This window comes from Aythya ferina, assembly GCF_964211825.1.
Source record: "Aythya ferina genome assembly, chromosome: 22".
NCBI classification, from domain to species: domain Eukaryota; kingdom Metazoa; phylum Chordata; class Aves; order Anseriformes; family Anatidae; genus Aythya; species Aythya ferina.
Genome location: NC_140320.1, coordinates 2759942 through 2787532, shown reverse-complemented (window position 1 = coordinate 2787532; position 27591 = coordinate 2759942). Strand labels below are relative to the sequence as shown.

General features: G+C 53.5%; 1 protein-coding gene and 1 long non-coding RNA gene across 5 annotated transcripts in view; one reads left to right on the top strand and one right to left on the bottom strand.

Moving 5' to 3' along the window:
- The window catches only part of LOC311422422 (protein CEPU-1), a 329684-nt gene that overhangs the window by 138384 nt on the left and 163709 nt on the right, over positions 1-27591 (bottom strand). The window lies entirely within an intron of this gene.
- Positions 8002-10116, top strand: LOC311422577. Its single transcript, XR_014685416.1, has 2 exons — positions 8002-8115; positions 8197-10116. It is a non-coding gene; the product is annotated as an uncharacterized lncRNA (long non-coding RNA).

The window sequence follows — 27591 nt, the reverse complement described above, 5'->3', positions numbered from 1 at the left end:
TCACAATTCTCAGCATCCGAGCCTCTGACGACAGCCCACCCAACACAACATATGTATTTACCAAGTGACACCTCCATCCGTGCAGCCTTAACGTCTATACAGAGACTTAAAAAAATTATCAGAGATACCGAGCCACGTTGGCACAGGGGAAGTCATTAACCGGGATTGATCCCGGCCGTCCTTGGTACAGATCAATATTGGTTTTATATAAATCTGCTCCTCGTAGGGAAGTTACGTGGCTGCATTAATGCTTAGGAAGGCATCCTCCCTGCTCACGCTCCATCCACGGCAGCATTTGATCAGAATGAATCAGGTGCCAGAGACAGCTGATGACATCGGATAAAATCATGCCATTAGCCATCTAATAGCATTTTATAAGCGTATGACATTAACCCAGTGCTCTACAACTCAATCCACTCTGCATTTTAACAGGAGTAAGCGTGCATGGGAAGAGCGAGAGGGGGAGAGAGCTTAATAGGCTGGAAAGCAAAGCAAGCCATGCCTCGGTTCCCACCGAGGATATTTGGGAGCTGCAGCGTGGACACGTCCAACGCAGAGACATGAGCTTTCCTCCCTGAATTTCTCGGTTTGCCTCCTGCCATGCACCGATAAGGCGTGTTGTGTGGGCTAACAGCTGTTTTCTCATTAAACACGAGAGTATCTCAGCTGAAAGAGGCTGTGGGGAGCCAGGCATTTTGCAGCCCTCCACCTTCCTCCTCCTCCTCTCGCCTCCCCGTGAGCCTCTCCTCCAGCCCAGACCCATCCATGAGCTTGGGGCTATGGGGACCAGAGCCCAGGCACCCTCAGCAGGGTCAGCTGGGAGAGGTGGCAGCAGGGACAACCAAGAAGCAGGGAGCTGAGCACCCCCAGCCCCGCTGGGTGCCACCTAACCCCTGGTGGGAGCGGGAGGGGAAATCTTAACCCACCTCCCCTCCTCGTTTCCCCAGCCAAGTCAACTCCCACCAGCCCTTTCCTACCAGGAAACTGCTCGGTGTGCACAAACCAGGGCGAGCAGCACCAGGAGCTGAGCAGATTTCTTGATTTAGGCCAAGGCTTTTCCAAAAAACAGACACTAACAGCAGAGCCCCTCCAGTCCCTCTTGGCAAAGCACCGAGCACCCAGCAGCCCTCAATGCAAGCCCAGCCTCCTGCCAGGCTTTGGGCATCTCTGAAAATCAAACTCTCCCAGTTCCTGCCAACCCAAAGTGACAAAGTCTCGTTTCACAAGCGCCGAGATTGCCAAATTGCTCGCTCCTCAGGAACAAAAGCCGGGCATGGTGCTGCCTGCGTGCATCAATTTTAGTTGTGCCACTGGTCCTCTGACCCTCGCGGCGCTGCGCATCCAAGAATAATATTAATAATAGTCATGCCATTAAGCAAGACGCTTGGTTTGAATCTGAAGATTTTGAGAAATGATCTCATAAATTTAATTCCCGGGGTACCATCTTTGAGCGTTAACAGGCACAGTCGCCTCTGAATTCTGGGAAATGAGCATAATTACATGGAGATCGACAAGGCACAAATGCCAAGAATTCTGTTAACCTTTAATACTGCAAAAAAACTCTCCCCTTGTAATTATCTCTTTCCTTTGTCTTAAATGTTACTGATGAATATTTAGTGGGATAAGCAAATAAAAGGAGGCTGAGGGGTGCAAGGAAGTGCAGCCCTGTGTAGAATAACTCCACAAACCTCGCGGCTGGGAGCTGGCACCACGGCATCGCTGCGTGCTTGGGTGGCCGGCACCCCAGGTCACCAAAACCACCGTGCAGGGGATAGTGACCCCCCTGTGCTCACGTGTAGCCACTGCTGTCTCATGGGGAGCTCTGGGAGGGCAACTTGCCTCACACCAAATCCCAATTACTTCCCAGCACTGCTACCAATTCACTTTCGTTTGGGTCGCCGGCACGGGCACGGAGCAGTCCTGCGGCCCCAGGCATGATGCTTCCAGGTGGCCTTTCTGCAACCCGAGCTCTGTCTTGGAATAAAACTTCCCGGGTAAAAAACGCATCACCTTTCAAACACATCCTCCCTAGGGTTGCAAATGGCACTGCCCTCTTGCTGCACATGGAGTCTGATGGAAAGAAGATTTTCTCCCGGAGCGAACTGCATTAATATCTGTCACCGCTCCGGCATTTCTGCCTATAATGATGAAAAATATGTGCAGACAATGCGGGGTGCTCTCAGCACCACCTCCCTCCCCACGAAGAAAAATTAGAAGCAGCTGCTGCTGCTGTTGCCATCCCCTTTGCGGCCATCCAGCATTACCTCTGGAAGCCCATTATTTGGGAGCTGGCGCGGGGCTCACGGAGGATCACGACCCATCCATATTCAACGCCTGCCTTGCTGCAGGCAGGGGCTCGGCTCTCCCCTCCTCTGGAGGCCGGTGGAAAGGTCACTCTCTGCTTTTAATGTCGCAGCAGCCCGCCCGCTGTGTGAACATGGAAGGGATGAAGACACCAAGGCACGGCTGCCCCGGCAGGTGGAGCGCACCCGGCTCCCTTGCAGCACGCGCCCTGCACTGACCCCAAAAGCTCAGGGCAGCGGGGCAATGACAGGAGGTGCAAGCCCAGCCTCCAGGGGGTCCCACGCTGGTTGCCCGGGTCCCTCCTGGTCCTCGCTGCTATCTCACATCCCCAGAGCCCTGCAAACACACCCCAAATACATCCACATTGCTGCAGCCCTTGCTGCCTTGTAGAAATAGGGTCTGGGCTCGAACCCCACCGGAGAGCTTACATGCAGTCTGCAGAGTTGCTCCAGCCCCAAACCTTTACCGAGCCGCTCCTCCCTCGTTCCAGGAGGAACAAAGGCAAAGCAGGATTTATTCACAGTGGTCTGGGGAGGGCAATGCAATAAAGGGGTTAGCTCATTACGTGTGACACCTCCCCTCCCTACAGAGGTCTGAGACGCTGGCTCTGCAGCTGCCGAGAAGAGGAACACACAGCAAAGCCCAGAGACAGGGCTGCAAACAGCAGTGAAGGCTCCAGAGCTGCCCAGAGCCTGTCAGTGCTGCAGCCGGCTTGGAGCTGAGCCCATCCTGAGCAGCATCCCCCCGCCGGTCACTCCTGACCCCAGGACACTGCAGATCTTTGCCCTCCTCCCTTCCCGCTCCGTCTGTTTTAAATTGGTGTGAGCTTTCCAGTCTCCAAGCTGCTTTTATGTCCCTTTAAATGGTTATAAAAGCTGTCTTTATATTCCAATAAAGGCATATAAAAACAACCTTTTTTTGCAGTTAAATAAATGTGGTTAACTTCTCCCCCCCGTTAATACTTTTTGCCGTGGTGCTGCGTGTGCACGGGCTGCAGCCAGGCGCAGAGGTGCCAGCGGGGCTTTGGGCATCGCACCTCAAAGCTCCGTGTCCTGAGCACCCGGACACCTTCCTCCAAAAGAAAAAGCATCCTGAAAGCTGCCTTTGGCCGAAGGAGGGGCGATGCTGCGATGTGAGGCAGCTCCTGATGGACCAAGCAATGGACTACACACCCTATGCAGCGCCCTGGAGGGTTTTGCATCTCCTGAATGAAACAGGTGCTGATGCAGCCAGCACAGGCGTGATAGCTGGCGTGCCACAGCACCCAGACAGTGCCACCTTTCCCCCTGGGTGACAAGGGGCAGTCACTTCACCACTCCCTGCCAACCCCCTGCTCCTTGCAGCATCCCCTTAGACCCCAGGGACCGCAGGTCAGCGTTTGTCCCTATCAGAGCATCAGCACCACGCGGAGGGTGACAGGACCCTGCTCCCACTGCAGACACGGCTCAAATGATTATTTACAGTCTGTGCAGCCGTCCTGCAGCCCATAATCAGTCTTTCTCCAAAGCACTCTTTCCTTGGAACCACAACGAAGAGGATCTACACCGGTCCCTCTGCCCATCCGATGGCCTCTCCGGGCATTACACCGAGCAGGTTTATTATTTCTGTGACAGCCCCTTCTGCAAGGTGAGCACAGCTCGTATGAATCAAACACCTCGGATCTCATCCATCACCCCCCAGCAGAGCACGGAGCAGAGTTATTGGGATCGGGGGGCTGCGGGGAGCTGGGACGCTGGGTGCTGGCACGGAGCTGCAGACAGCAGAGGAGTGGTGGAGGTCTGGGTCCATAAATAAAGTGTGAGCAGCCATCGGGAGCAGAGGTTGAAGCCTCCCAGCCTCTGCCCCCTTTTAATTCACCCCCAGCCCCTCCAGGCCACATGTGTAGGACGGGGGCTGAGTGCTGGCGAGGAGCAGAGCAGATCTTGCAGGCTTTGCCCCCATCCACACCACCCGTCCCAGACCAACTGAGCCACCTGCAGAGAGCAGGCAGCCTCAGAAAGGAGCTGGCTAATTAATCCAGCTAATTGCCAGTACTGGGCTCCCTCTGTGGACGCAGAACGACGAGGGCACAGGGAGAGGGTGAGCATCCGGGGCTCCCCGGGGAGCTGGAGAAGTGTTTACAGTCCCTGGCACGAGAAAATCCATACTCATCTTGGCTCCGGGAGGCAGGGCTGCCCTCCCACGCTCCTATTAGCAATTTCCAATCATCTTTTATTAGGCCTGCATTGATTTGCTGCTCATTTCGCTGGGAAGGGAGGCCTAAGAGCCTCGGCTCAGTCTTAGCTGAGGCACGCAGGCACGGAGGGAGAGCCGGGCTGGGGGCTGACACGGGGGCACTTTTCCTCCCCCGGGAGGAGCAGGCGCCCAGCACCACGCTTCTGCTTCGGCGTCAACATTTCCACATAGCAGGCGAGGCACAAACTGTTAGGAGCCATCTGAAGACTTTGTTCCGATATCGTACACATTAGCACGTACAGCACCCGAGAAGGAGTACTGGAATATCAAAACAAAGCGAATTTACAGTTTTTTTCTTTTTTTTTTTCCCCTCCTGGCAAAGCCTTCCCCACAAGTTATCGGCTCCCGAGGGTTTGTGCTGTAGCACATCCCTGTTCTCTCCCACCCCGCTGCTCCTCGTGCCCCTGTCCTCAGCTCACCCCCGAGGTGCCGGCGTGGGTGCAAAGGGACCGGTGACAGCAGCAGGGTGACAGCTCCACGGGGGATGAAACCCCGTGGCCCCAACACGTCCCCCTGTACCTGCACCCCACCACCTCACTCCATCACCCACAATGTTGTTGCATTTCGACTGAATTATAAATATACCTCCCCCCAAAAAATAGCCCTGAGCGAGCTCTAAAGCACCGCAGGGAATATTAAAATGGGAGAGCAGCTTTAGAGGAGAAGGGCTCACAGATGCCTACGGGGAGGAGGATGAAAGCCAAGGGCTGCAGTCCTGGATGTGCCTCGCTTCAGACAGCCCTTAAATCCTGCCCCAGATCTGCCAGCACACAAACTTTTCCTCCACTTCCAGCACGTCAGCGGTGTTATCTCCCCAGTAAGCTGCCATCTCCAGGCACTTGAACCCAAAATCGCCCTGCATGGGGATGCTGTGGTACACAGGCATTCGTCATGGTGCTGGTGGGGGGCACTGTGAGGTCCTGAGGGCACCCAGGCTACAAACCAAGTAATTGGGCCATGAGAAACAAGACAAGGTGTTTTGGGGAGCCCTCTGATGTCAGCGGGTAACTTTGGCACAGGGCAACAAGGCTTGGCTTCTCAGCGCACATCCTCAGTGCCAATCACAGCCACAGAGTGTGTGAATTGGGTCAAATCCAGAGGGCCCGATCAGATCACAGAAGCTTTGAATCAGCCCTCATGGCATTTAAGGATCCACTGCCCGTTTTCCCCCTCCACTGCCCATTTTTCCCCTCGCACACGGCTTTTCTCCCTCCACGCCTCCAGGCAGCCAGGGGAGAGGGCAGGGAGGCAAAGCCCGGCAGATTGCAAGACGGGGGATACCCAACAAGGACCACGCTGCTCTTCCCACCCAGTTGGTGCCTGCTGGTGCCCTAAGACCAGCCGAGACTCGGGGACCCCCCATCCCACACCGAGCAGGGCCGTCAGACCCCTCTCCGGCACCCGCTGTGCCTTCCAGCTGGCAGCAGCAGGCAGCTCGCAACCGGAGCAGGCCAAATCCTTCCCTGGTGGAGCCTCGTTAAAGCCAATGATGGTGCACCAGGGAGGACCCTGGCCCACTGTCCTGGAGTGGAGATGGTGCCGAGGCCAGCTGGCAGTGCTGGCGGTGGCAGGATGGATGCCTGGCACCCGCACGGCATCGGGGGCCGCATCCTGCCCCTGCCGGGGGGAGACGGGCTCCAGGAGCGCAGCACCGAGCAGAGCACGGCCGGAATAAATAACCAGCAGCGCTCCAAATGCTGCGGAGAACCAGCCCAAATTGTCCTCCCAGCTCCCGTGAGCAGTAGGTACATTTCATTAGCCCTATTATGCTGACAGGGAAAGAGGCACTGGGAGCTTAATAATAATAAAAATGCATTATGTTACAGCGCTCGTCATCTGTATGTCTCAACCAGCTCCAAAAGGCAGGAAAACAGCTTTGCGTGTTGTAACGGGGCACAGGGAGAGCGAGGTGTGTGATAGGGCTGGGAATTAGCTTCAGGTTGCTCGTCAAGCATGGGTTTGGTGAGTGGGACCCCTCTCACCAGGGGAGGGACAGCGGGGTTGTCACCCATGAAAAAGCACCCAAGGGAAAAGAGGTGGCTTTGCTTGGGGGCGCCATGAATTCACCAGGTGTGGGTTTGGGAAAAAAATGGAAAAATCCCACCGATGAGAGCAAAAGACAGGTCCTTGTCTTCCATCAATAGGAGAAGCTCCTGCAGCTCTCTCCCTCCACGTCTTCTCCCACCGATGCCAAGGGACCCACGCAAAGTTGCACCCAGACTCGAGCTGGGTAAGGCACTAGCAGCACGACGGGTGCAATTACGGGATGATTACACAGCAGCTGCAGTTTCCACACCTGTAATTTCCACCACACACGTATAACTCGGAGGCCAGCTCCACGGCTGCACGTTAATTAGAGTGTAAGTACAGTATCAGTGGTGCCACTGAATGCTAAAACCACACGGACGTGGTGGCCGGCGAGCCAAAGACACAATTGTGGAGAAGTCGGCAACCTTAACGCCGAAATGGAGAGAAATTCCAGCTGTAAGGACTGGCGGGTGGTGATGAGGTTATTCAAAAGCATTACCACGGGGTAATTACACTCCATTTGTAAGGTAATTACATCCCCACTATTATACACTACAACCCTCCATTTTGTGCCTAATCCTATAAGCTAGATTCAGAGGGATAAAAGGCAGCAGGAAAGGCATCCGAGCGCCGACAGGAGGAAGGACAGACCCGGACTGACGGGGGCAGCAAGAGGAGAGGAGCTGGGAGTGGGAATGCTGCAGGTAGAGGAGTCCAGGCTGCAGGTCCGGACCCTTACGGCTCGTGCTGGGACCAACCAAGGGGATGCCAACCCTCCACAGAGCCAGACCCGGCAAGGGAAGAGCTGGGCTCGGCTGCCTGGGACCCAGCGAGGAGGCACAAGCGTTCATCAAAAGCCAATCTGCTTCTGCAGAGCAGAAAGAGAGGTTACTTCGGATTAATTTTTCACTTCAGAAGCTTTATAGGCAAGTTGTGAGATTGTCAGATCGAGACACCTCGATATTTTCTGAGTGAAAAACTCGAGTGCCGGCTCAAGATGCCTCTCTGGATTGTCAGGTAATTTGTACCCAAATGTTTAAATTAGAAATTCCTGTTATCTCATCCAGGTCTTTTTGCGGGGGAGGAGGATTTGGAGCTTTTGTGTCTTTCTCACTCCCTAAAATCAGAGCTCACTGAGGTCCCTGAGACATTTTTCTGGCCGTACGGCTCCCTGGGATGATGCGATGGGTGGGCTGGGAGCTGTGAGGCTGGGTAAATATTCAGATCATTAATTCCCACCAGCTCTCAGGTCACGTCTGGACCTCCAGTGCCGCACGAGCTCATTTAAAACCACCCCGGCTCACATCCTCAGCGCAGCCCCAGCTGGGCAGACGCACCTGATGCGGCTCCCAGCTCCCCTGCTGGTATTGCCATCTGATCTCCCTCACCTGCTGCTATTTGTATTTGTATTCCTGCTTGCTCCCCGGGCAGTGCTGGGAAGATTTGGGCACAGGAGGGGATGTGGGTGCAGCATCCATGGAGTAATTCAGTGAGGTCTCTGAACGACCCAAGCCCGTTCTGCACTCCAACAGCATTTACGCAGAGCAGGTATGTGGGCATGGAAATACAGTCAGATGGGACACAAATGGGGCTTTCTGGGGGTTTCCTTCTTTCTCGTTGCTTCTACAGAAAGAATAAAGCTTGGCCAAATTATTGCCTGCAGAAGTCATGCAGCCCCAGCAAAGCAGAGCACCAGGTCCCAGTTGCCCCAAGGGCTGTGGGAGCGGGGCTGGGATGCAGCAATGCCCCAAACCCTCTGCTTGGGGCTGCAGGAGGGCAAATCCTGCAGGCTGGGAGACCAGGAACCAAGGGAACAACTCCTGAATTTTACCCCATGGGCCCACAGCTCCTGCACGGGCATCAGTCTCTCTGGAAACAATTTCACCCAGTGCTCCTTTGTCGGGTGTGAGCATGCCTGCCGTGGGAAATATGGGCTGAGCTCCTGCAGGAATGGTTCCCCCACCTCCATTAGGGGCTCAGCTAAGCCATGAAGCCTGAAAGCTGATTATATCTTTCATTAGAAATGACTGGATGATGTTTTTAAACTGGAAAATGAACTCGTGGCTAAGAGGAAACACTTTCTTGGTGAGGCCATAGAATATGTTCCCCGTGGAATAGATGCAGTTGTGAGAGTCAAAATTAAATTGATATTAGAAAATTTCCTGAGGGGAAAAAAAGTCATACACTGCTGCAGAAACGGCATCACACAGAGAGCTGACTAGAAAATGGAAATCCACTGAAACTCAAATATATATATCTGTGTGTGTGTGCTTTTAATGAAAAAAAAATTCCCCTAACTTCCCCGTCTCAGTATGAAATTCCCAAAAAGCCAAATTTCCACAGAATAGATTCCCTCCCCCTTGGAAGTGCCATTACATCTGAACCTAGAAGGGCATTTCAGCTGGCTCCTGGCTCCTGGAGAAGTCCCCTGGGTTTCCCAAACTCCCTTTAGGTGGGACACGAGGCCACAAGCTGCGGGGGTTCCTGCCCTGCAGGTCTCCCCTGCTGCACCCTCCTGCCATCAGCCTGCCATCAGATTTTCCCAAGGGAAAAGCAATTGCTCTGGAAAAACTGAAATGGTCCCAGGAAACGGCATGTTTTTTGCAATGAAGGCTCTTTTTGACGGGAAACTTGCTTAGATGGAAAATTCCTAGCCAGGGGTGGAGAGATGGCTTTCTCCACGCTGACTCGGCACGCAGCGATGAGATTTGAGGAGCTGGCAAAGGACAAAATGAAAGGATGCACGGGGAACCACCACATGGGCATTCCTCCACTGCCCAGGTGGAAATATGGATGTTGGGTGGGGAAACCTCGTGGGTGCTGGCCTCTTATTTGGACCTCAAACCCCACCACAGCACCGGGCGCTTGCCTGTCGCAATTTGCCTCTGCAGACAGAGGAAGGGAGCGCTCCAGATGCGATCGCAAGGGGACCCTTCAGATCACATTAACAAAAAGCAGCCGACAGCGACAGCTCCTGCGCTGTGCAATAGCCTGCTAACAACTCCCTGTAACAGCCTCTGAAAAGCGACACGGATTCCTGGGGCATTTCCACGCTGCTCACAGGAGGCTCCCCAGGGCTGGCTCAGCAGGATGCGGCCAGCACCCACTCACCCCCAGTGTGGGGACACAGCCATCCGACCTCAGCACTGCTTCAAATGCCATCCTTCCCTTGCCTGCTGCTCATTTCCTTAAATCAAAGCATCCCACCTGGCTTAGTTCCCTCCAGGGATGAGCACTCAGAGCTCCCCAGCTCATTCCCAGCACCACAGCTCAGCACTGCCCCTTGGCCACCGCAGCCCTGCACCCCTCACAGCTCCACCACCCCACGTCAGACCCCCCCAGACCTTCATTTTGACATCTTAAATAAAAAAGGTTGTGATAAAGACGGGCTGGTTTTATTAGCCTACATGTTCCAGCAGTGTCTCTGTGCTTCTTTTTTTTTTTTTCCCCCTGCAACTGTGACATGTCAAAACTGCTCCTAAATGAGAGCCAAGATTCCTGCGCAATCACACGACTCCAGGAGCATTACGGAAAAACATCGGCACTGATGAGACCTGTGAGACCCGCAGTAATAAAAAGGGGGGGCTGCTGGCACATCTGCTGCCAGCAGCATCCTCTGCACCTTTAGGAGGGGACTCGAGCTCCCTGCCAGAGGGGCTGCGGGGCTGCAAAGCACTGAGGATGTGCTCCTGAAGGCAGCTTCTGCAGATCTGCACGTGGCCGGGGCCGGAGCGAGGTCAGGAGGCGAATCGGTGCTAAAGAGGAGCCAGGACCTCCAGGGTCCGGACTCTGAGAGGGAAGCTAATAAAAAAGGCAGCGTCGCCACGCAGGCGGGGAATTGTTGCTTAAGCCCACGGATCACAGCCAGCATCCTCGTCTGGAGGGGGGCAGCCAAGTGAAGAGACTTCCTAGCCATTAAGTTGCGCTATCAAGTGCCCGCAGTGAAGTAGCCTAAGTGGAATTTATCAAGGCACCGGGCGGACCGTGGGGCCGGGAGAGAGCCGGCTTGGGTCAGCAGGTTGACCTCGTGCATTTTCTAAAGATCTCTCCCTTCGTCTCCCCCATCAATGCCTCGTCCTCCGCGCTGCTGTCGGCGCCGGGGCTCCCTCCCCGGGGAGTCTCCTGCTGCCCATCGCTTGGCTGCAGGGAACTTTCTTAATGGCCAGGCAGAAAATCTCTCCCTTCCTCAGCCCCCGGCCATCTCTCCTTGTCCTACCACCTTCCGAGACCATGAATAATTCCCTTTCTTCATTTCCAACCTCTCCTGGAAGGTATTTATAGGCTGCGCTCACTTCCCACCTCCTCAGGAGGCCTCTCCTTTGCTAGACTTTAATTTAGAGTCAGACCCAGGCAGCCGGCATCGCAGTGCCCATCAAGTCACCTCACCGGCTCCTCTCTAAACTGTCAGGAAGGGAGTTTTACCCTGCCAATGATTTTTTTTTTCTTTTGCTCAGATCTGTGCAGGAGTCATCCCGCTCCTCCCGGGCAGCAGCACGGTTCTGGTGCGCGCTCCTCATCGACTGCTCGTGGTCGGCACAAAAATAGCACACGCGGGAGGGAAGGGAAGGGCAGGGCGATGGCTTTACAGCCGGGGCTGGTAAAAAATCCTCCAAAATGCTGAGATCTGAGACCGTGGGCCCTCAGCTGCTTTAGGGCATGATTTTAATTAGGGCCGACCAGCAGCACCCAGGCCCTCCAGCCTGAAGTCATCCCGGCAGGGCAGGGGGTGCTCTCTCGGTGGCAGCTCTTTGGAGCCGTTCTCACCCCTGCCATTTCAGCTCCTAGCAGAGCAAGGCAGGAGCAGAAGCAGACAGCTGAATCACCACGGGGAAGACAATTCCCAGGATGATTCCTGCCTCCTACCAGAGGAGACGAAATGCGCAGACGAAAACTCTGCAAATGCTTTTCAAGGGAACAAAAACCCGTGTGGAGGTGGCTGATTTCCCAGTGCAAACATTTCATCCAGCCCTGCGAGTTGTCTGCGGTCCAAAAAGGCTGTCATAACGTCATGAACGAGGCTTACATTTTCTGGCCATCATCAAAAGAAGGCATCAGGGTTCAAGTGGGACAGCCCCGTCCCCACTTGTAGCCCTGACATGAAGCACCCAACAGTGCTGCGCCCGAACACGATGACCTTAAGCTGCAGCACCCAAAAACACGGAGCCAGCACCCGCTGCGTGCAGCACAGTGCTCCTGTTAACGTGGGGATGGGGAAACCACTGAGCTGGGATGATGCAGCGTGTGGCCAGGCTGCTTTTTCCTCCCTCCCTGGCTGCTTTCCACCCTCTCCTCCTCCTCGAGGTACCTACCAACGTGCTCATGGGACCCCCAACACTTCCCCAGGCCCCTGACCTTAACTCCAACCCTGTCCCATCACCTCCCGCTCGCTCACGCTGTGGCTGGGAACCTTGCATCTCGAGGAGAGAGAAAATCAACCCTCTGGACTGTGCTCAGGAGGAAAATGGGTTGTAAAAGCCAGATGGGAGGGAGGGAGGGAGGGAGGGAGGGAGCTGCTGCTGTTTGACAGAGCCAGAATGTGGCTACGGCGCTGATGAGCTCCCCTCTGCACGCAGGCGCTGAGAGCAGGATCAGTACCTCGGGTGCAGCAGGCTGCGGGCTGATAGGATGCATCAGCTAATTTACTCTAATGGTCCCAGAAAGGGTAGGGATTGCTCTCCAGAGGAGAATGCACTTGAGCTGGGGAAGCAATAACCTAAATAGACGCCGGTTTCCAAGCAAAAAGTCCTTTAGGAGAGAAGAGAGGACCTAGAGTTGAATTTCTCTTCCCACCTGCGCTGGAACTTGGCTGGGGATGCTGGAAGGGAGCTGCCTGGGCAGGGAAAAACATCAGCTCTGCAATCCAGAGAGCAGCTTTTGGAAGAAGCCAGACCACGTCTGGCCATCCAGGTCTGCTTTCGGAGCCCGCTTGGAAGGACTGACGGCAGCCCTGGGCACAGCCCAGCCTGGCTCCATCCGCAGCCCACAGCAGAAAGTCAGCCCCATCTGTGCTGCGACAGGTTGATATAGAGGGCGAAATGCCTAAGTAAAATTCCACAACAGGGCATTAAAAAGATGTAATAAAATATACACGAGTTATTAAATATTGTCATCAAGATGAACCATAAATCAGAGATTTTATGGTTTCTGATTATAAATTCCATTTATTCTGTAAGCGTTTAAAGAAAGAAAAATGGAGACTCGGTAAAGATTTAAGCCTCGCCATGATGCTGATGATATTTCACTGTTGCTTGCGGATGTCACATCCGTGGGAGCCCGGCGTTGGGTGCACAGAGTTGCCTGCAAGGAGCCTCTCACCAGGCAGCCCACGAAGGCTGCAAAGCTCCTGGCATCCCTACGGACACCGCCACGGATGCTCCTGCCTGCGCACACCCAGCGATCAGCTCCTTGTGCTGCCTTCCCCACGTGCCCTGCACGTCTGCACCCTCGCAGGCTCCGCTCCTCGCTCCCACCTCCCTCCAGGCGCGGTTTACGGCTTGCAAGGCGAGGCTGACTCTCGCAGAGCAAGAAATCTAAATCACTTCGGGGCAGGGACGGAAACGGCGAGCGTATGTGGGAAATACTACCTCTTTTTCCCCTTCAAATGCCAAAAGAAAATGTCAAAGAAACTGCTTGCTTGAAAAGACTCGCGGGTTCCAAATAAATTGCTGGGTGTCAGCAGGCAGCTCCCATCTCCCTCGCCACCCCACAGCACGGTGGTGCCTCCCTCGGAGCTGGAATTTTCCCTTCCCTTCCCTTCCCGGCCCTGCCGAGCACAGGGAAGCACGGAGACATCCTGCTGCCCCTCCTGCTGCCACTAAGAAATGTCAGGAGAAGCAAACCTGGGAAATTCCCAGCAGGAAAGCAAGCAAATGGACAGCCCGTGCCCATACCCCTCCTGGGGCCGAGGAGCTCAGGACAGCTACCAAAAAAAAATATGCTGTTCCCTGGTGTTTGATGGGCAGGAGCACCCAGGAACATCAGGAGCCTGGAGGTGCTCACTCCAAGCTGGGCAATTCCCAAGGTCACTGCCCCTTCCCACGCCTTACAGTCACAAAATGTCATTAGGTGGCTTCCTTTTGAAACCCCAAAATGGTTCATTGTGTCCCCATTTCCCCGCTGAGACCCGTCAGACAGACACACACGATGCGTGGCGTGGCACGGGCTGTTCCCAACCATCCCTCTGTCACCACCACACCACCAAACCCCGACCCTATTACAGCCCATTCACTCCGAAGCCCCCGAGTGCAGATCCACAAGCCCAGCACCTCGCCGTTCAGTCCCACCCCTCGGATGGGCTGGGTGGAAAGCAGACCACAGGGCAGATCCCGGTTAATTAGAGCTCGTAAAAACCAGCTCAGCGCTGCACCAGAGAGCGGGGCTGATTTGCAGCTGCCTTTAAAACCGAGCAGGGTTACTGCTTCAGCAGTTTTCCCAGCCGGTTTTATGGATGCGACAATAAAAGCCCCGAAGCCGGCGTGCGGTGCGTTTTACGGCCGCAGCATCTGATAACGCCACGCCGCCTTATCGCGGCAGGAGCGCGCGGCGGTGCCGAGCCCCAGAAGCTCGGATCTCAATGGGGAGATCCGAGGCGCTTCGAACGAGCTTCGCCGTATTTCCAAATAGCCTGCGCCGAGGTTTACGGCCTTCCAGATGAATGCAATGATGGGCTGACAGGTCCCCGTTTATCTGGGCAGCGGCACGCGGCGGCCCCCGCGCCGAGGCTGTCCGTGCTGATGGGGTGCAGCGTGGCTCTGTAGGGCTGGGGACCCCACCGTGCCGGAGATGCACCTCACCTGGAGTGGGGAATTTTTGTAATTGTTGGGTAGAAATGTTGCCTCCCCATCCCAAAGTCCTACTGAGGCTACCGAGCATCGCAGGGTGCACCTGAACCGCCACGCTCAATGCACACAAGGTCCCCATGGTGCAGGGGGGCTCCTTGGAGAGGGGGAAAATATGTAGGATCCAGGCTAGGGGACACGGTGCTGAGCCCCCGGTGTGCAGCCTGAGCTCTGCAGGGTGGAGTTGGTCATGAGAGTCCCCGTGGCAGCCCCAGGCATGGGCAACATGATGCCTGGGGACGTTCTTGGGAACGGTGCACGGGCAGATCAAGGGCATTAGGAGAGAAAAAAGATAGGGAAAAAGTAGCACATGAGGTTTATGGGGTGGAAAAATAATCAGGGGGTTAAAAACCTCACTCAATGCCTTTGCGCAGCCAGGAGAAATCAGCGCTTCCCTCCCTGCTTTGCAGCCAAGTGTGTGCACTGTGGCTTTGGGTAAAAATCTGATGAAGTAAGCTTTATGCATGAGAAAGGCCAATCTGTGGCAGACCAGCCTTTCGGAAAAAAAAAAAAAAAAAGAAAAAAAAAGGCAGGGCAAGTGTAAGGAAAAAGAAGAACAGAGCGAGACTGATGGGGTCAGGGCACTGTTAAGGATGTCAATACCCATCACTCACCAATAACCTTTCTGTAACTCCTGACCTAGCAGTGGCTGTCGCAAAACCGCAGCAAAATTAAAACAGAAACGAAGCAGCAGCAGGTCCTGGGGAGAGGAGGCAGCGGCTGACAGGGGGAGGCAAGGGCCGGGTTCGGAGACAGGAGGGGGCACGGCGCTGGACCGGGCAGCCTGCTGCAGGTGCCCCCCGTGATGAGCACAAGGGATGCAGGACACGGCGGGGATGGAGGCTCGGCAGAAAGGGGATGGGTGAGGAGGAGGAGGAGGAGGAGGGGGTCAACATCATCCTGCTGACAGCAGCGGGGTGCTGGAGGTGAGCATCCCCCAGGGAGGGAGGGAGGAAGGACGAGGGTGGTAGACGGGCGGAGGGACGGCAGCTCGCAACAGTTGGAGGGGTTACGGCATGCTCACTCTATGTTTTGGGGGATTTCTGCTAAAAATGAGCTATTTCCTCGGGTGCCAAGGACATGCGTGTGGTCCTGTGTCCCCTAGAAGCATCAGGGAAAGCAGCGAACTGTCTTCTCCCGGGGCTGGAGCTGCTGCAGCAGTGCCCTCCCCTCTCTTCCTGCCCCCTGCTCTCTGTGCAAATTTAAAGCATGTTCCAGATACGGGCTGACCTTTACAGCACACATGAGAAAGCAAAAGGGGAGCTGGAAAATGCACAAAGGGAAAATCTGCCTTGCAATGGAAAACCGGCCGTGCACACCGCGGCCAGCAGGAGAGGAGATGGGATGTGCCGCATGGAGGAAGGGTCTCTGGCAACGCATCAGCCCCCACCAAAACCAAATCTTCATTCCAACGCCTTCCTGATCCCCGCCAGGGGTACGTCCTGAGTGGCTTTAGCCCAAAAGCACGTGGGTGCTGCTTCTCTGCGGGGCTGACCTGCTGCCACAGCCCACCCCAGCCCTGAAATGAGCTTAGAGGGGGCAAAGCAAGAAGCCTTAGCATGGGGAGTTGGCCTTGCTGGGCTCACCTGAGGCTCAATCAGCACTTTGCTCAGTCACGGGTGGAGATGCCGAGGCTGCCACGTGCACCCCGTGTGCCCACAGCTCTTTGCCACACCAGGCCCAGCCCTGGCCAAGAAGAAGACGCGTGGAGGGAGGGCAACCAGGCAAACTGCTCACAAACAGCAGCAAAAATGCTGGGAACCCACGTACGCAACCACGGCAAGGAATCACAGGCTCCTGGGGCTCACCCTTCCCCACCACAGCCCTTTGGGGTTTAACTTCGTCCAGCACCAGGGCTGGTGGGTGAGACCGTGCATGCAGCAGCGTGCGGGATCGACTCCGGCTTCCTCTCTGCAAGACGCCCGCAGCTCAGAGCTGATCCATCTTCCCTGCTGAAAGAGCGTAAACAACTCAGCTGCAGGCTTGGAGTGCAAGAGAGGACACGCAGTTGGAAATTTTAAGGGCCAATTTACTAGGTAATTTACTAACCACGCTAATAATTGACATTGCAAGCACCGCGCTGCTGTCCCCAGCTCCTGCCTAATCCCCGGAGCAGGAGGGAGGGAGCAGCTCTCCCCGTCCTGCCCGTGCCGCAGCCCCTGCTCTGCCAGGCGCTGCCCTGTGTGCCATCTGGGCAGCCGTGTGCCGCTCAGCCCAGCCCCAACAACAGCAATCCTGGCAAAAAAACCGCTCTCCTGATTAGCATGCATGCTTCCGAGCCCTGATTTCACCTGAGGATCTCTGCGAGAGAAGGGTGTGTTGTAATTACCACCTCTTCCCTAGATGTAATTAAAGACAAACTGAAGGGAGTTGCGCCCCGTCTCTCAGTTTTCCTGAAGCCTCTCCCCGTGCCAAAAAAATAAAAATAATAATAAAAAACAACCTCTCTGCAAGAAAACTCCCAGCAGCTTCTCGGAAAAAGGCAGCAGCTCAGGCTGGAGTGGCAACCTGCTTCAGATTAGAGGAGTCACACCAGGCTTCCCTGCAGCCAAGAGGAGGGTGATGGTGCCCAGTACCCCATAAAACTCAGCCACCCGCTTCAGGAGGGGAATTGTGCCCCACGGGAGGAGCGCAGATGTCCAGGTTATGCCTGGCACCCACTGCTTAGGCAACTGAGGCTGGTGACATGAACCCCAGCCTGTATTTACCTGTGGTGGCATCTCTACAGCAGTGGAGGCAACGAATTCGGTCCCCAGAGATGCTCACCTAGAAGTTCCCAGGTCATTTAATTCCTGCACAAATGAGAGGGATGTGGACATTTGGTCCGAAACGCTGCCTTATTGAAGTCTACATTTTCCATGGCAATGTGTTGATTTTGACAAAAATGATGCTTAGGATTTTACCGGCAGTGATTCGCCTCATTCCCAGGCACCTCTTCTAGCTCCTCGTGTTTTACATCCCCAGCCAGCAAACCTCTGGGTTGGGCGATGCGAACAGGGCTAGCGAGCCACCCTTCCTCCCCTCAGCAAAGCTCCATTGCTGGGGGAGGAAATCAAATCCCAGACTCAAAACCAATTCCAAATTAACACAATATTTATATCAGCCCCAAATTAACTCCAGCCTGGGCACCACTGGTAGCACGTTCTAACGCCACCATAGCCGGGTGCTCAGAGGGCTGGGGCGCATGTCTGCATGAATCCAGCCCTGCACCTGGCTGCATCTACACGTTAGCAAGGAGGATGAAAGCCTGGCCAGCAGCGAGCAACTCCGGGTGCTCAAAGGCACGGAGGGTTTGCAGAGCCCCCTAAACCACTCTCCGAAAGAAAACCCAAACCAAAGCAAAAATCAGCTCGTGCTCCTCCAAGGTATTTTGCGTTGAGCACCTTCAGCCTGAAAAATCCCTCAAAACTCCTCGTCACTTACAGAAACCCAGGTCGCAATTTGCAATTAATCATTCCCTTGATTAATTTCGCCTCCTTTTCTGCCGGCGTGCAGCCGGCGAATCCCCGCGGACACGGCATGCCACGGGCGTAATTACACCGGGGGTGGGCTGCCAGCAAGCAAAGCCAGCCTGGGAAGTTGTGGAGCAAGAAATCAGCATCGATGGCTCAACGGGAGCGTTTCGGAGGTGAAACCAAGCCACCCACAGCAGCCTGCAATCAGGGATGGGCATGGATGCAAGGTCGAGGCTTTGAGCAAATGCTTGGGCAAGAGTTGGCTTTGACGAATTCCTCTGCTGGGTGTGGGCGACCTCGCCGAGCCCCAGCACCTCCCGTCCCCTCTACCAGGAGATGCTCGGCTCCACGGCACGCTCCCCAGTGGGACCAGCAAAGCCTTTTGTTTCAAGGGTTTTTTTGGCAGTGCTTTTCTTTCTCTTTCTTCCATTAGAAGACATGTTCATTAGCAAAATATCAGAAACCTCTGGGGCAGCTTGTGCTTCTAATTCATTTTCCAAATGTATAATGAGCCAGGAGTAAATTTTTTAGGGTGAATTTAATTGACCTTTGCAATGGCATTAGGCAGATTGGCTTAAAGTCTATTAGAGCATAATGTAACCTGGTGAGGTTTTAGGGAAGGTTATTGGAAAAACCAATCGAGTTGGACTGTCTCTCTTCTGTCCTCCCCCCTCCTTCCCTTACCTTTTTTTTTTTTTTTTAATGGAGAAAAAAGAAGGATGGCTCGAGAATAGAGAGGGATGAACAGAAGGGGAGAAGGATGAACAGACGGGGAGAGAATTGGAAGGGAGAAGTGAGGAAAAGAGTAGGAGGGGGAGAGAGGAGAGCAGCTCAAACCGGCCCTCGGCTGCAGATCCATGCAGCGGGCTTGGCTGCTGAGGGGTGGCCATCGCCATCCCCTGCCTGAGCAGCTGGCCCATTCGCTCGGTGACACGGTGCCAGCTTACACCAGCTGAGGATCCGGCCCTCCAGTGATGGAAGGCATCCCAGCTTTGTGGGAATGGCTCACGGGCTGTTAGCTCCTGCTGTCTGCTAGGGAAACACGGACCCGCAGCGGCCGGAGGGTGCCAAACTCGGTGCTGCCCTGCTCTCGGGGGGCCACGGCCGGTAACCACAGCTGCTTGCAGGCACCCTGTTGGGTCAAGAACAATGATCCCTGGGGAGGATGGGAGGCAGGCCAGTGAAACGTCCCGGAACACATACAGGAGGTGTCAGACCTCCAGTGATGCTAACAAGGGCTCTACAGGGGCTGCTGAGAGGCAGAAAGTGCAGGCTGGAGGTGAAAGGCTGCATCCCAGTGCCACATCCCTTTGTGCAAAAAGGAAATGAGAAAAAAAGGAAAAAAAGGAAACTGGCACTGGAACAGGCTGCCCGGAGAAGCATGGATGCCCCATCCCTGGGTGTGTTTAAGGCTGGATGGGGCTGTGAACAACCTGGGCTGCTGGGAGGTGTCCCTGCCCATGGCAGGGGGTTGGGGATTAGATGGGCTTTAATGGCCCTGCCAACCCAACCCATGGGTTGGAAACCCGCATGATCCTATGATTCTATGAAACCAGCTGGGTGGAAGTTTCCCCTGGGGTCCTGGAGTGGCCATGCAGAGGATCAAGAAGCACTAACCCCTGCACTGTGCTCAGCACCCCCGCCAAGCAGAACCAGCCCCCAGCTTTGCAGGCACAAGCAGGTGCTCCCCAGGGAGGGGACCCGAGCACCAACTCACCGCTGCAGCTCGGCACCTTGCATTAAGAACATTACAGCAACCCGAGGCCCTGGGGGGAAGCTGGATCCCGTGCATGGCACAGACATCCCATCCTTCCACGTTTCACCACCCCAGGGCACCAACCCAAGGCACACAAAATGCATTTGCAGTGAAAGAGCTACCCCAATCCTCCAGGCAGCACCCCACAGGATCAGGACCTGAACATAAAGCCCAGCAAGGGCTCTGGCTGCCAGCACCCCTCCTCTTTGCAGCGCTGTCACCGCCCAGATCAGGGCCCCTGGAGAAGGCTCATGAGCACCCAGCTCTGATCTGTTTTTGCTAAAGAAGTGTTTTGTTGGTTTTTTGTTTTTTGTTTTTTTTTTTTCCTTTGGTGTTTTTGCACCAGCCCTGAAATGATCAGCCTGGGAAAATCTGCTTGGTGGTGTTTTGAAACCTCCCCACGTCACTTGTTTTCCCCGCCGAGCCCTGATAACCTTGGGCACTCCCTGTCCGTGCAGGGTGGGGTATGAGACACCGGGCTCGCTCCAGCCCACACCATTCCCACCCAGCAATCCTCCCCGACCTCATTTCCCCACCTGCGATAAGGGATCGGGGAGCAAACCCCGGAGATGGCTGAGCAACGCCGGGCAGGGCTGAACCTGGCTCCCCGGGCTTGGGCTGCGCTACGGCGGGATGCTCTGCTCTGAGCCTGCACAGAGCGACACATCTCACTTGTTTTCTTTCCTACTGTGACATAAATGAAATTTCAGGCGTCCTGATTTCCAGTTACAAACTCTCCACCATGTGCTGACGGGTGCTAAACGTGCCTGTTGTGCCAGCAGGGCTCCACAGAAAGCCTCTGCTGCCTGCCCTGGGCCAGATCCTGCCGCCCCTGAGACCAGCAGGGGAGCGAGCTGCTGGGCACAAAAGGGTTACAGGGACCCGTTGGCAATTCCTCTCCTTCCCAAACTTCCCCCTTTTGCTGTTCCTCCCCTGAGAGGCTGTGGCAGGGGAGAAGAGCCTTTCAAAAGAGAGCCAGAAAATGAGGGAGAGCAAGAGAGAAAGCGGGAAGGTTTCAGCTGGATGCAGGGAAATGGAAGGCTTTGTGTTTTAGAAAATTAAGGGTGTAAGGGGTCTCTTTGTGCTAAATGCTCTAGATGGGATGAAAGTAAATAGAGCTCAGCTGGGCAGGGGAGTTAGGGTGACATTGAGAACAATTTTTAGCCCTGTTAGATATTAATTTCCCATACATCATCTGCCTGTCCTCTGCTTGTTTGAAGTGCTCAAGGTTTCAGGCTTCAAAGCACACCAGGACTGCCATTTGCACAAAGCTCATGGATCCGTGGGGAGCCGCATCAGCAGGTTACAGCACCGGTCCCAGCAGGGTCCCCCCCTGCACGTCCCCCCCCCTGGCAGCGAGGACAAGCTGGGGACAGGGCCGCAGGGGCTCGTGCCACCGCGTGGCGAGTGCCCGGGGTCCGTGCCGCGGGAGGGAGCTGGGGGCAAAGCGGAGCAGATGAAAGCACTGACCCACTTCGTGCTCCAAAGCGCTCGTTAAAACCCAACCGCACGGATGTGGGAGCCTGGAAAAGGCTGGAAAAGCCACCGGGGTGGCAGTCCCCATCCCGCGCATCCCTGCCACTGAACGAGCACCTACCCAAATCAATGGCGCTTTGTTAGGCTGCGTCAGCTAACGAGGATGAGGCCAGTTATTGTTTCAGCGCCACAAAGGAAGCCCTTTGCCTGACTCGGAGCAGGCACTGTACAAATATCTGGGGGCTTTCCAGGGTGAATTGGCTTTGACAAGAGGCTTCTGTGCTCTAACAAGATGCCCGAGCTCGTGGTGGCACCGGGGTCCCCCCTGCCCCTCACCTATTCCCGCTGGGAAAAGCAGCAGAGCTGCTTCGGATCTGCATCTAAGGCTTTGCAGCAATTAATAGCAGCAGCAGAGAGTTTTCCTGTGGAGAGGCTGGGTCAGGCCGGTGATGCTCCGAACGAGGCAGGCAGAAATATTCCCAATTTGTGAGCAAACTGGGCAAATCGAGGCACGGGGGCACGAGGCCGATCTGAGTATGAAGCAGAGCAAAGAAAGCCCTGCTGCCTGCCTAGCGCACAGCGAAACAAGCCCAGGTTGAAATAACAAGTGAGCAAATATATAGCAAAATAAATAATAGTCATAATTAATAATAAAAAAATAATTCTTTTTCCTTCCGCACTTTCTGGCCACAGTGCTCAGGGCACATCACACACCACAGTAACAACTAATTATAGGTACCAATTACGATGATAATGCAATAATCTACCTTGGAAAGCGGACTCCCATTCATTTTCCCCTGCTGTAAATAAGGATGCACGCTCACACGGGTGCAGCGAGCGGAGAGCTCCCGCTCAGGATGTGCTCAGCCCACCCCGTGCACCTGTGGGGCCATCCCTACCCTTCCGCAGAAAAACCATGTGACCTTTGGGGTAAAACAGAAGCAAAATGGCACTATGAGATCGGGATTTATCCCTTTTCCAATGACTAGAACCAAAGTGAAGCTTTTATTTCACAACACCATCGGCAGCAGGAAAGAAAAGAGGGGTGAAGCAAGACGCTTTGCCCATCGCACCAAGCTGCTGAGCCACAGCATTTTTCCCCTTCTAGACGGTGACTCAGAGAGGCACGTGGGCTGGTTTGTAAGGCGGCGGTTAAGCAATACCCTGACTGATGAAGTACTCGGGTTTGCACTTCATTGCTCTCCTGAGTCAGAGGCTGCTTCTTGCTCCCGTACCGGCTCATTTGGCGTACGGCTGCGAATGTCACTCGGCTGACCCGCGCCTCCGTTAATCCACGGGTAAACCGGCGATAACGATGCGAACGCATCGCTCTTCTGTGGTGCCACCGAGACGCAATAAATACACGACGGGTTTCGGCTTCGGAGCCTGCTTTTGATTGCAGAGGAGCGCGGTCGATGCATTGCATCAGCTTGGGCGGCAATCAAGCACTCGGACTTTGCAGAGCCCACCCACTTGATACACAGGATTTGGCCAGAAATGCAAAATGCGCGAGTCGCAAAGGGGGAAAACTAAAAATTCCACATGCAAAAGAGGGTTCAAAATGCATTGGTGTCCCTCAGACAGTTGTTTTTTTTCCCCCAGACAGGGTTTTTTCTGGCCCAAATTTTGCCTACATCATGGTGCTGAAGCACGTGCAGCGAGACATGCCAAAATCCACAGGGCTGGAGCTGGCACCAGGGGGTGAGCGAGGCCCACAGGATTTTTTTCTTTTGTTTTCAACTGATGGCGTATTTGCTAGAAAATGTCATTTTCAGGAACCGAAACTATCTGTAGATTCAAGTCAGGTTTAGCGAACAGTTTTCACAGAAAATAAATAGAATGAAGAGAGGAGGGAGCTGAAGAGAAGTCAAAACATCTCACGGTGATGTTTCGTGTGTGTTACATTTCAATCTCTCACTTGAAATGCCATTGTCATTCCAAAAAATTGACATTTAAATAAAGGTTAAAAAAAAGGCTACATAAGTGAAGCATATGGACTTATTTTCAGGTTTGCATAAACTGTTTCATTATAAGTTGACAGAAACACTGGTTTCACGCCGGAAAAAAAATAAAAATAAAAACAAATCCCCTGACCTCTGGGATCAAACGGGCTGGTCCAAACCCAGCCTCGGCACCGAGCAAGAGCTCCCATGACCCAAATTCCCCTGGCACGGCACTGCCCAGTTCCCCACGTCTCTACACGGGGCACTGAATTCCCAAATCCCACCACACAAGTGGAGTTTTCCCCCTTGAGACCATCAACCCCTGGAAAGCAGCCGTGCCGTGCTGGCACCGGGTGCCAGCTGCCAGCGGGGAGCCACCACCAGCAGGTTTCAGCAGCCAGCATAGAGCAAACCAGCTCCTGTCCTCATTGTACTAATGGAGGCTGCTAGACCCCACAAATGGGGAAAAAAAGGGGGAAAATGGAGCTGGAACACAAGGCGGCCGGCACGGTCAGGGAATACCAATTCATCTTGCCTGGCTCCCAGATGACTCCTGGAAGTGCAGCCACCAACCCCCACCAGGCTGTGATTTAATCCCATAATTATAATGCCATGCTTCCAAATTGTGTTGTTTTTTTTCCCAGACCCTGGAAATCTGAACAAACCAACCCCGCCTGAGGCAGAAAAGGCTCTTTCATGCAATCTCTGAAAGAACCGGTCAAAGTTCTGATTTTTTTCTGAATTCCACCCTCACCCCCACCCCCCCCCAGCGCTGATGTCATGCAAAGAAAAATTACAAAGATGGGGGGGAATGATTGACTGGAAAATAGAGGGAAATTTCGCTGTGAAATGGCCGGTCAATGGGCCCTTTGTGATATATCAATTTGAAATTTCCAACAGGAGGACCACTGGAGAAGAAATACTCAGCAAACTTCAGGAACACGTTTGTCCCCCCCGGTGTTTCTCGGTGCACAGGCTGAGCTCATGGCTCCCGGCACCGAGGTGCCCAGCTCCTTCCCACTTTATTTCTGATCCCAATGTCAATGACATAGCAGCTTGTTTTCTTTCCTTTTTAATTCTTCAGTTGGTTGGGGTTTTCAATTTTTATTTACTTATTTTTCAAAGCTAAGCTTCGAGATCCTTAGGAAAGGGGCTGCGTTTTCTCTTCTGTGCTCGGATGGTTCGCAGCCCCGTGACAGAGAATCCAGAGGTGCTAACAAAATGCAGCTGGATAATTAATTGCTGTAATTGCAGACTGGGTGGGGTTTTTATTCACTTCAATCTCCTCCGTGGTGTTTCTTCAAAAGAAAAGGGGGAGGGGAGCGAAGACTAGTAGAGAAGAGAAGAAAAGAAAACCAGTAAGCCTAAATGGGCTGCACAGATTTATGGAGAATTAGTTTAGTCCTAGGGACCTTGTGACATTCGAGTCCAACCAAACTCCATTCTTGGCTTTATGATGTTTTCAAGCCCCCTCAATGCAATTATTTCCTTGTCTCCCTACAGCCCATCCATTATCCTCTATAATAATATGTTTTCTGAAACTCCTTTCCATAAACAACCATAGCAGGCAGCAAGAAACCTCATTGTTATTGATATCATGTCACATCACCAGTAAAACGGCTCATGGAAAATGGGCTGTGAATGGAGATGGTTTCAATTTAAAACACTCCGACCTTTTACATTTTTTTAAAAAATAAATTGTGCCCGCGGTGACGTCACACGTAGAAATTCAGCCTCCATCGTGCCCCTGACTGGGGGGTCACTCTGGGGGAAGTCGAGGACAGTTTTACTGCAGATCCTAAATCTTCATATGCAGGTCCCTAAAAGGGTGCTACCTGGGAGCACCATCGAGCAGGGAGTGACAACCTTCTGCACTTTCTAGGTAGATCCAGGCGTATATTGGTCCTCCACAAGCTCCTCCATCTCTCTACAAGTTTTTAGCACAGGCTGCATTAGCCTAAGCCTTCAAAATAAATCCTTAAATCAGGGCTCTGGAATCAGCCTACTCATAGGTTCATGAACAAAGGCTTTGCATTAAAAGGTCTAGAGAGAAAAATAATTATTTACTACTAGGAAGAATAAAAAGTAATACAAAAGTGCTCAAACACACCTTAAGGCAGCCCAGTGGACAGAGTTAACTGGATGCAGAGTTACCCAGCACCCTTCCTAATCCCCCCATTTATTTTTTGCCTTTGTGCACCAGGGGCAGCGGGGCCGTGCACTTTCCGAGGGACCAGATTTTATCTTTCTAATCATGGTCCAGGACCAATACATGGAAGCATTTGCTGGTCCAGAAAGCATTTGTACTGTTCCAGTAACTAAGCACCTTTGAAATACTCTTTTCCACTTGATTGTAGGAGCTGATAGCTCATGAGCCGCTAGCTAGAGATTGATGTTTCGTGTGTTTGAAAGCTGAAACTCCAAGAGGAGTATACAGCACTGGCTTCTAGCTCTAGTGGTTTTCATAACACCCGGCAGCAATATCATGTCAGAACAGCAGCTGCAAAATCTGGTCTTCAATTATTGCCAACTTTAAGTTCAAGGAGAGCTAAATCCAGGGGTTTGGTGCAACCTGTTGTAAAATGCTGCTCCTAACAGGGCTCTCTCTCTTCTTTTCTTTTTTTTTTCCATCCATATTTCAGGAGCAGCCAGGTGTCTGCGCCAAATTAGAGACCACGGAGTTCAAGGTGGTGCATTGCTAGAGGCATCCCCTGCCACGTACAGCTGAAATAGATGGGATAAATATTATGGACAAGCAAATCCTTATCGCATTCAGCCTCCCTGGAAGACGACCTTCACCCTCAATACCCACCTTTAACAGCCCGCAAAGAGGGGGTCAAGCAGCAGAAAGTGGTATTCAGAGAGCTGCCTGCCTGCACTCAGCCCATGAAAAATGCAAAGGAGATTTATGCCTTCCTCAGAGAGGGCAACCTGCATCACGTTGAACTGCGTGTACAACATTAAAGGCTGTGAGCAAGTACTATGGAGAGACCGGCGCATGCTAACCCTGCTGCCCCCAGTGCTCACAGCATTCTGGCATGTCCCACCATTCCCCAAAAGCAGATTTTGGCAGCTAAAACTCACCAGGTTATGCCCGTTTCTGCAGCACAGAATATTTAGATAGCAAAGAGGTTATTCAGGCTGCCGAGCATCCCCACTGCAACGACATGCAACACGTCCAGAGCAGTTCTGGGATGTGATAGCACCACGCATGGGTTTGCAAAACCCCGTTAACAAAGAGTTTCCTTTAATCTCACATGAGTGACCTCTCCAGAGTATTAAAGCAGATCAGGATATGCAAATGTTATCACTTTTGCAAACAAAATTAATGCGTTTCAAGCCCTGGAGCCACCAGATTCCTCTGCTCCTGCAGGGACTCGCATTGGGTGAACACTGAGTCCCCTCCAGGCACGTGGGAATTTCACACTCCAGCGATGTAACAGATGAGGTTTTAACACATAGGGAAGCTATGTAAGGACATAAGAGAAAGGCCATGATGACTTTCCATCAATCCCCAGCATCAATGGCCAGGAGAGACAATCAAATCTGACAGCCTGAAGATGCCACGCCATACAATTTCACCCTGTAAGCCCTGTAGCAAACAGAAGGATTATTCCCTTGCACTCAGGCAAACACTATCAAACCCAATAACTTCTTGCTGATGCAACATATAGGTTTTAGAGGGACAATCAGTCTTGCTTAAAAGACTTCAAGTGATGATGAATTTACCATTTTCCCACGTAATCAAAGGATAGCTTGGTTTGCATCTGGCTTCCATCTTGCTGGAGTTCAAAAGATGTATTACACAAAGCAGGCTGGATTTAGGTCATGTATCACTGACATCTCCATCGAAGGCGTCGGGCTTTGCCAGCGTCTACAGGCGAAACTCCTCTTCCCCCAAAGCACCCTTTCAGTGCCTGACACAGAAGCTGTCCTCGCCTAGGGGTGGTGAAGGGGACGCGTAGCCGTGCTCTGCCTTACACCAGTCCCAGACTGGGAGGCACTGGGGAACCCCCGGCTGCTTCTCGACACCTCCACCCCAGCAAGAGCTGAGGGAGAAAGACCCCAAACCAAGCTGCAATGGGCAGCTCGCACCCAAAGCATCCTCTGGGTTCCGCCTGGGGGGAGGAGGGATGGGAAAAATAAATAAATAACAAACCAATCTCCATTTGGAGGCACTAAATCCCCACTCCTTTCCAGATGGCTGGGAGATTTCTCCCAGGTGGTAAATATATTATTAAGAACTCATTTCACCGTGAAATTGACTATTCAAAACACAGACAGAAGTTAATATATTAGGACAACCTGTCTGAAAAACCCACGTTAAAGGGAATTTATTTTTGTTTAATATAAAATGTGGTACTATACACATGGCCTTCCTCAGGCTTTCTCCACTATAGGACCCTGGTGGGACCACAGGCTCCTGCTCTGGGGTCTGCTATGGTGAGATGAAGGTCACTGGGGGAAGCCACCACCAGCACCACAAGGACATCGCCACTGGGAAGCCCTGGTCACGTCCCATCTCAGGGCTTGTCTCCTGGAGCTCCTCAACACTC